This window comes from Cydia fagiglandana, chromosome 7 (genome assembly GCF_963556715.1).
Source record: "Cydia fagiglandana chromosome 7, ilCydFagi1.1, whole genome shotgun sequence".
Taxonomy (NCBI): Eukaryota; Metazoa; Arthropoda; class Insecta; order Lepidoptera; family Tortricidae; genus Cydia; species Cydia fagiglandana.
The window spans coordinates 13,935,449-13,943,538 of NC_085938.1; positions in this window are offsets into that span (position 1 = coordinate 13,935,449).

Consider the following 8,090-nt stretch of genomic DNA (forward strand, 5'->3'; position numbering starts at 1 on the left):
ACAGTCACTTGCCATAATGTTACTATTCGATGGTGACACGCTGTGGCTCTACGAATAAGATCGTGTCAGATATTTTTGCGGCCTTCGTTGTGTAGGTAGCATATTATTATTTTTGCAGGTGAATGTACCTACTTAATAAGCTTGCCAAGACCAAGTAAATAGTTTTTCCTAGTCTATAAATAGATGCGCTGAAGGAGTGCCTTTAATATGCTCGAGTGATGTTCGAGCATATTAAGCGTTCTTAATAGGGAGCGGTAGATTAATATTCATTACACTTCATGCCCGGAAATTTAATACACAATCGGCACAAACAAGCCGCGATGTTGTGGTTACGTGCTAAGTGGATAGAGATACTCGTAGGTAAATACATAAGAACATCTGGTGCGTGTTTTATTTATGTACGAGTAATCAAGCCTAGTAATATACCTGTAGCGATAACGTCTGAGATTACAAGAATGTTGATGTTGATTATTTTCTTCTACATAAGTATACCCCGCCCGATCACTAAAACATTGGATACTAAAAATTCTTAAAATAAAAATCTCTTGCGCGATATTACAATATTTCACGTCGTCAACATGCGCGCAGTAGGTAGGTACTTTTGAATCGCACGGAATTTAAATGGGATGATTTTTGAACGTTAGTTGACGTCTGTGTTATTCTAGTTCGTTGTTCAACAGACTGTTTATTGTAATGCAACCTACCCTTTCATAATCTCCTAGCTTGCCCATTTGAATAACGAAATTCATTAGTTCCCTAGTATCATTGCGGATCAGCGAACACCTAAAGCAATACCAGTTATATTAGGGCACGAAGAAAGAAGGCACATGTCTTAATCCGACAGCCTCGAGTCGCGTCTTTGTACATCGACTCCAAACAAAAACGTTCTAACTTTGTATAGACTTAATACTTAGTTAAGACCTTCTTCTCTCGGATGCGGCAAAGTACGTGCCCGTGAATAGGGTTTAATTTGCTCGCGGAGCATCTTCCGCTGCCATTAAACCCTCGACTGGCTCAGCCTCAAGTTTTCCTTCTTTAAATACTATTTCAAAGGCGGTTTCAATTTTATGAACAGTGAACTTCACCGGTCAAGAAAAAGTCCGAGAAATGTTAATTAAGAACTAGTTTTACATTTTTTAACTCGTTCCACGGTACTTCAGTGAAGTTAGCATAAACTATAACGTGATCTACATCTCCAACTACATATTCGTTCAGGTCATTAATAGGTAATAGTAATATTTACGGCCCATTAATCATAATTTCCGCTGTATTTGTGTTAGTCTTCTTAAAAATATTTATTTTTAAAACATTCTGTTTAAATTATGATTTTTCTTGCTAATTTATCGGTACCTACCAAAATAACAACTCTTCAAAATATTTTTTGATTTTAGAAGATTTCTTCACAATTGGCACTAATCAATTTCCAAACGTTTCACAAATCGGGAATTATGGTATACAAATAAGAAAAGGATCCCGATGTTCTCAATAACATTTATTCATGCAGTAAAGCACATAGTTTTCTACACTTAAACAAGTAACTGACATGTAGGTATTATGCTTCCGACCCAAACTGTTATTAAGGTACCTGATCCAGATCAATCATATTAAATTAAGCTGCGTAATTAATTATGCGTACGCGATTATACAGACAAAGGGCAGATGCTAGCCATTAACCTCGCCAGGGCATCTAACTTGTGATTCTGTCGGTGTCCTATCATCCGCAAGTTGTAACATTAATTGAGATAAATAACCTGTGATTACGCTAAACTTTGAATGCGGATCCTTTAATTTTACTCAACAGAACATAAAATAAAATTAATTAAAGTAATACAAGTTGGCCACAAAGACCGGGACCATATATTAGAAGAACGGTGAATTGAGTTAGCTTGTAGATTCTCACCACGTTCGTTCGCCTTCATTCACGGGACTCTAACGGCGTAGATAATAGAGACTTACTGCGCACTTTACTCCGCCATACCTAAAGCAATAACTCTTCCCGAGTAGTTTTCACGCGAGAAGTAAATGGCCGGATCGGGGTCTGTTGCGGACGATACAAAAAGTTATGACGCTTTGCTCAAGTTACAAACGTCGGCCTAACGAGCAGGACATGTGACGACGTCTCTTATGAGAGATATTTCCAATTTATTGTTTCTTGAAGCAATTATTACCAATTACTAACAGCGCGACATGAAAAAAAACTTGAGCGTAATAGGTATGTTTCTTGTAAATAAGTATCTACTTAAGTACTTTTTTGAAATAGGTAGGTACTGTTTGTTATTTATTTTTCCCTTGTGCTTTTTTTAAATTTTGTACCTACTCTCAAAGTGAGCCTAATTCCCCTTGCGTACATCTCAAGCAGAGAAACGATGTGGGCTACAAGAAGCGTCTGTAAATCCATCACCGAAACCACTGCTTAGATTGGCCTGTCAATTACGTCAGTACTTTTCCGGGCTTAATCTGTCATCTAGACATCAATTAAGGGAGAAACTGCCACTGTGAGGAGTTGCTACAATCTATCTTGTAAAAAATCGCTCAAGTAAATCTTAAAAGGAGTTCTTTTGCGTACCTTCGTCCCTGCTGGAACGTGGAAAAACACGAAATTATTTTCTTAAATCCACCTTTCCTTTTGTAGACATCAACTCATGTGAAAATTTATCTTGTCAATATTTTTGTTATTCATTCATCGTTTCCGACTCATGTGGCATCGTAGTTGTTCAAGACATTTGTTACTGTCTCTGTAAATATAACGAAAATATATGAGTACATTACCTTTCCTCAGTCGTTTGGGATTAAGCCAAGTCGAGTTCGTTGACAAAGATACGACTGTTGTCAGGCAACGAAATTCGGATTCACAATGAGGGGTACCTATTGGTAGTTACGGAAGCGTGAAATCATGGAAGTGGATGGAGATAGAAGTATGTTGTAGTCGCCGCGCACGGCGTCGCGCCGCACCGGACGTGGCGCGCTGCCAACAGCCTCGCACCTCGCACGCAGACTGTGTATCCTATTTGCATCCTTATAGCATTTATTTATTGAGCTACGATCGCCCGCAAAGCCACATCTAATGTACACCGACCTGGCAACTTAACTAATTGTTGGTTAGCTGCTGTTGTTCTGTATGTAACAACCTCTCTGTAAAATCTAAATTTGACCTGAAAGAACATAGAAACTTTAACAAAATCCTAAAGCCGCATGGTCAACCCACAGGAATAGAGCGGCTATAAATATTTGTTAGTTTAAAATTTATGTTTACGTTTTGTCATGATTTAAAGTTGTTTTTGAACAACTTGATAGATATAATGAGCAGGCTTACCCTGACTGGACTCCTGGGAAATTTTGTGGCCGACAAGTAAGGTTCACAATTTCATTTAAACAAAGAGCGTTTATGGAAAAATGGATCCAGGGTCGCCGTAGTGCCAAAGAAGAAAGCGCTTTACGGGGAAGAAATTAGGTCGTGGTGGTTTTACTTTATTGTTAATTTTGAAGTCATTTGTCAAGGTGGATGCTGAAATTGTTACTGTAGACTTTAATTTAATATACGTAAATTGGAGCAAGTAAAGCGTGTCTCGTGGGTCCATTACGTCCTAATTGACCGTCCGCTAGTTAATTGCTATAAAAGCAATCATTAGCCAATTGGATACAAAATCATTTATGGTCGGATAAAATTTGCTAATGTGTTCAAATCATTGAAGTGGGTGTATTGCAGCCCAAGCGGGCTATTTGGGAGGAAAATATAGCTTTATCGCGTAATTATTCCACATGGAATTTGAGGTTTCATTGTAAATGAGGAAAGAATATTAATACTTTTGAAATTGAAATTGAAAATATTTATTTCAGATTAGCATCCATATTTGTTAGTATAACTTAGGAACTAATGTTAGTTTTTAATAGGTGTTAGGCTGTTGTAATGTTTTACTGTACCCAAAGAACTTATAGTAAGTATAGGCTGTCATATTATAAATAAATGAAAGGTAAAGCAGCACCATGCGTGGTGCATGGCTACGGGTCTGCGCCCGTCGGATCATCATTAGTCTGTACCGACACTTGTCACCCATGAAGTAGGGGGACTTAAAACATTCTTGCCCTAGGGCCCTGTGAACCAGGTTCTAAAGGGGACCTTCCGGCACTGATGCTGGAAGTGGGAGTCTTCAGAGTCTCCCGGGGCCTAGATAACAGTGATTAATTTCAGTCTTTCCGTGAATTTCTCATGATTTGGAATGACAGTAATTTTTTTTAAACATCTATGTAAATTATTAAATAGTAATCTTTCTAGCCTCTGCCCGCGACTTAGTCCGTGTACATATAACATATTATATATGTATATGTTTCTTCTGGAATGTAAAAATTCTTCCCACCCTTAGCAGTCTTGGTTACTTAGGTTCAATGATTGCAATGTAACTTCACCGATATAATATTTAGGCCTATAATAGGCTAACCAATTTTGTTTTAACAATTTGATAAAGTTTTCAATATTTTTAAGATTGCAGCGAGTTGCACCAATCACACTGAACAGATTGAACAACATCATTCAACAGAGAAGTATGAAAATTCCCATACAACATGAATTTAGCGACCACTTTAACGGTAACATACGGTTTGGTGCAATCGACCCTTATAGAATATTTTAATCAGGTACAAGAGGAGCGTAAATCCTCATTCCTTGGTTATTTATTTATTTATATGTAACATAACACTAGGAAAATTTGTAGCTTTATCAAAACCACTAGTTATAAATTATAATGCCATGTACAATTTAAAACTACTTTTTCCTACAAATGAACAGCTGAACAAAACAAACTTACCGGTTTGTTTTCTTTTTTACGTTAATTAATTCGCTTGTCGCAAACAGGCGTGCGGCCGCAATGTTATTTTATTATAATAACTTAAAACATCAAACGGATACATTTGCATAATTTAATCAAGCCATTGTTGTCGCTGTACCTGCGGAATTTAATTTTTGGGGCGTATTTATCGATCGGTAATGGTTTATTGTAATTTGATTTTATTCGTTGCTTGCCAAAATTCGTTCGCGAGTTTCCTGTAGAAAAAGGGAATCTAGAGCAAATTTTTTCGCGGCACCTTTACAGACGGGAGACATTTTTTCAGTACTTGTGTCTCCAGTAACTCAAATAACAAAAACGGGATATCTGTGTACCCGTCGTTAACTTTCATTTTATTGTCCATTGTCCACAGACGTCCTTTCCCACCATTTTTTTCTAAAACGTGTTTGTCCCACTTTATGTCAGAAAAGAGAGTGTGTGGGATACTGTCCGCTTATCTAAGATCAAGTACGCCATAGTAAGTATTAGGTTACCTTATTGTAACCTAAAAATCAGAGCATAAAGACAATCTAATGAAGTTTAGGTCTGTCGGTGTCCGAACGTTTCACCTTTATTGTATATATTTTTTTACGATTTACCTGTTCTAAACGATGACGCAAGATTTTTTTTATTGTCCCAAATCCCTATATTTCCCGTGATGCCAGCTTTACATAATCATAATACGGCTTTGCTTGTTTTTTAGTGGCCAATAAAACTCGGACAACATTTACGAAGACAATGCTATAAAAATTGGCATAAAATCTCGGCGCCGAAAATTTTATATCCAGATACGATGAGTTTCATAAGCCGGGGGAAAGAAATGATTGGATAAAATGTTTCTCCCCTATAATTATTATTCTATTGATTTGTTTCCTCAGAAGTCTGATGCTTAAACAATGTTAGTCAAAAACAATAATTTCCTTACAAAAATGTTCATATTATCAACAGCGAACTATTTTAACAGGTGTTTCAAAAATGTAGAAACACTGAACAGAATTGAACATGTAGTGGGAGTCGTAGGAGGGGTTGCCATTGTGATAAGGAAACCAGAAATTACTTTGACAAATTAATCGATTTTATTGATCACTTTCACTTACACTTAATTTCATTTCACAAAAACAAACTTCGCTTAGTGCAAGTGCGTCAGGCCGAAGCCACAGCATTACTGACCCCTTTTTTACCTGCGTACCGCATTTTATAACCTCGTACAAACAAGTCCACTGGAGGGGCGGTGGGGATGAGGCGATGGTGGCGTGATGCTCGACCTGGCGCACCTGTTTACAAAGGTACGCTGGCGTTACGCCGTCAAACATTTTATTAATTTTAAAAATTTCTTCTTCTCTTAACTTCGCAAAAAAAAACCGCACGTGCCTTGTTTTGCTAGTTTTCCACGCCCGGCTTGGGAAACCCGTGGAAAATCATGGACAAATTAAAGTTCACTATAACTAAAAAAACATAGCAAAATAAGCTTCTGCTAATTGATGATTAACACTATTACTATTAAGGCTCAAGGCCCAAAGCCAAACCCCCCTTGGCTTAACTGGTAAGTATATTATTGAGAATGTAAGACAAATTAACCTTTGAGATTTAAGAAGTTTAAAAATAAATTATATTTATAAAAGCCGTCTTGATGAGTAGGAGTTGATGATACAAACAAAATCCGATTAGTTTACAGAAACCTACTAAGATCAATCAGGATTTAATAATAAGTATTTTATTAAAAGTCTCTTAGAGCAGAAAAATTGCCCTCTAACGAAGGAGCTAAAAAGATTTTGTCTACTAAGTAGAATGTTTTAAAATAACTACTAACCAAATAACAAAGTTATTTAAGTTCCAGCGAGCTACTTTGAAGTTATAACTAGATATTGTGGTGGTTATTAAAACGAACTTTTTCTCACAGACACAGTCATTTCGTTTAATATGAGGACCGTAAATATTAACATTTAATTTAATGAACAGTTGTGATGAAAATCTTTTTTTTTGCAACGACAAGGTACTATTTAAAAGCTGTAAAAATTAAACGCTACGTACGTCTCACTTTTTCAGCAATTAGCTTTTTGCAATACAGTAGCAGACTGATTTACGGTTACTTTCAAAGTATGTTACGAACGTTACGGTTACATTCCGGTGGGGAAAACTTTAAAAATTACTTCACAGAATTACAGCAGTGCAGCGGTTAACAGCCAATATTCGTCACGGTCTTCTTGATAAAACGAGTGACTGAGTTGATCTTTCCAAACGCGTCACTTATACGGCAGAGACATCCACAGGGATTCAATTTGTTAAGGAAATTTACAGTGACATCGTCCGTTACCCGATGCTGTAAGTAAAACTACCTATTTCAAAGGTTTGCGTATGAAAACTACCACTTGACTGTTTATCACATTGAAATATAAAATTGGACCTGCCTGACTGTTTTGAAAACATAATAATTATATTTGAGCAGTTGAACAACATCGAGCTTACGTCAACTTTTTTAAATAAGTTTCCTTCTTGGATCAATAGAATTAAATTAAACAACTGATAATAAACAGTATGAAACTCGTAAATTGAGTTCTCAAAATGTTTAATTTATAATCAAAACATAATACTGTACCTACTCCTCGTCACTGGGAATAAAATTGTCGTAAATTGCGTATTCCAATCCGGAGTATATGTGAGTATTTTTACCGCGCCGCCGAGGCCCTATTCAGAAGCCCGGCCGTTTTAGTGACACAAAAACCTTAATTTATTCTTGAACCCGATTTATTCTTCTCATGTGTTGGGAGTTGGTGACGGAGGGCCCTTAAGGTTAATGTAGGTCTTGTCATCGGAAATTGGAGCGGTCGAAACCGTGCGATTTGTCAGCTGCCACACGGAATTGAATGCTAAAGGTGTGGATAGGTACCTAATTCATCCACCGGCCGGCAGCGGCCGGCGCGCTCGAGCACGAATATTTCATTTTTCATAAGTTAATCCCATGGAAAATGTTTTACGATTTTCAGATTTACGAATTTCGGCATTTTTTCTGATAAGATAATTTATTTCGGGCATGGATGCGTTGTGAATTAATAAAACCAGTTTAGTAAAAGCGTTTGCTCTGCTGTCGAATATACAAAATGCTGATATGTATATTGTACCTACTATGTACTACGTATAGTACAATATTCATATCAGCAGGCTTTGCAATATGATGTTTTCATTGGAAAACAAACAAAATAAATATCATTGTTTCATTTTCACAATTCTGAAAAAATTAAAAGATTAATCCATACCAAAAAAAAAAATGCT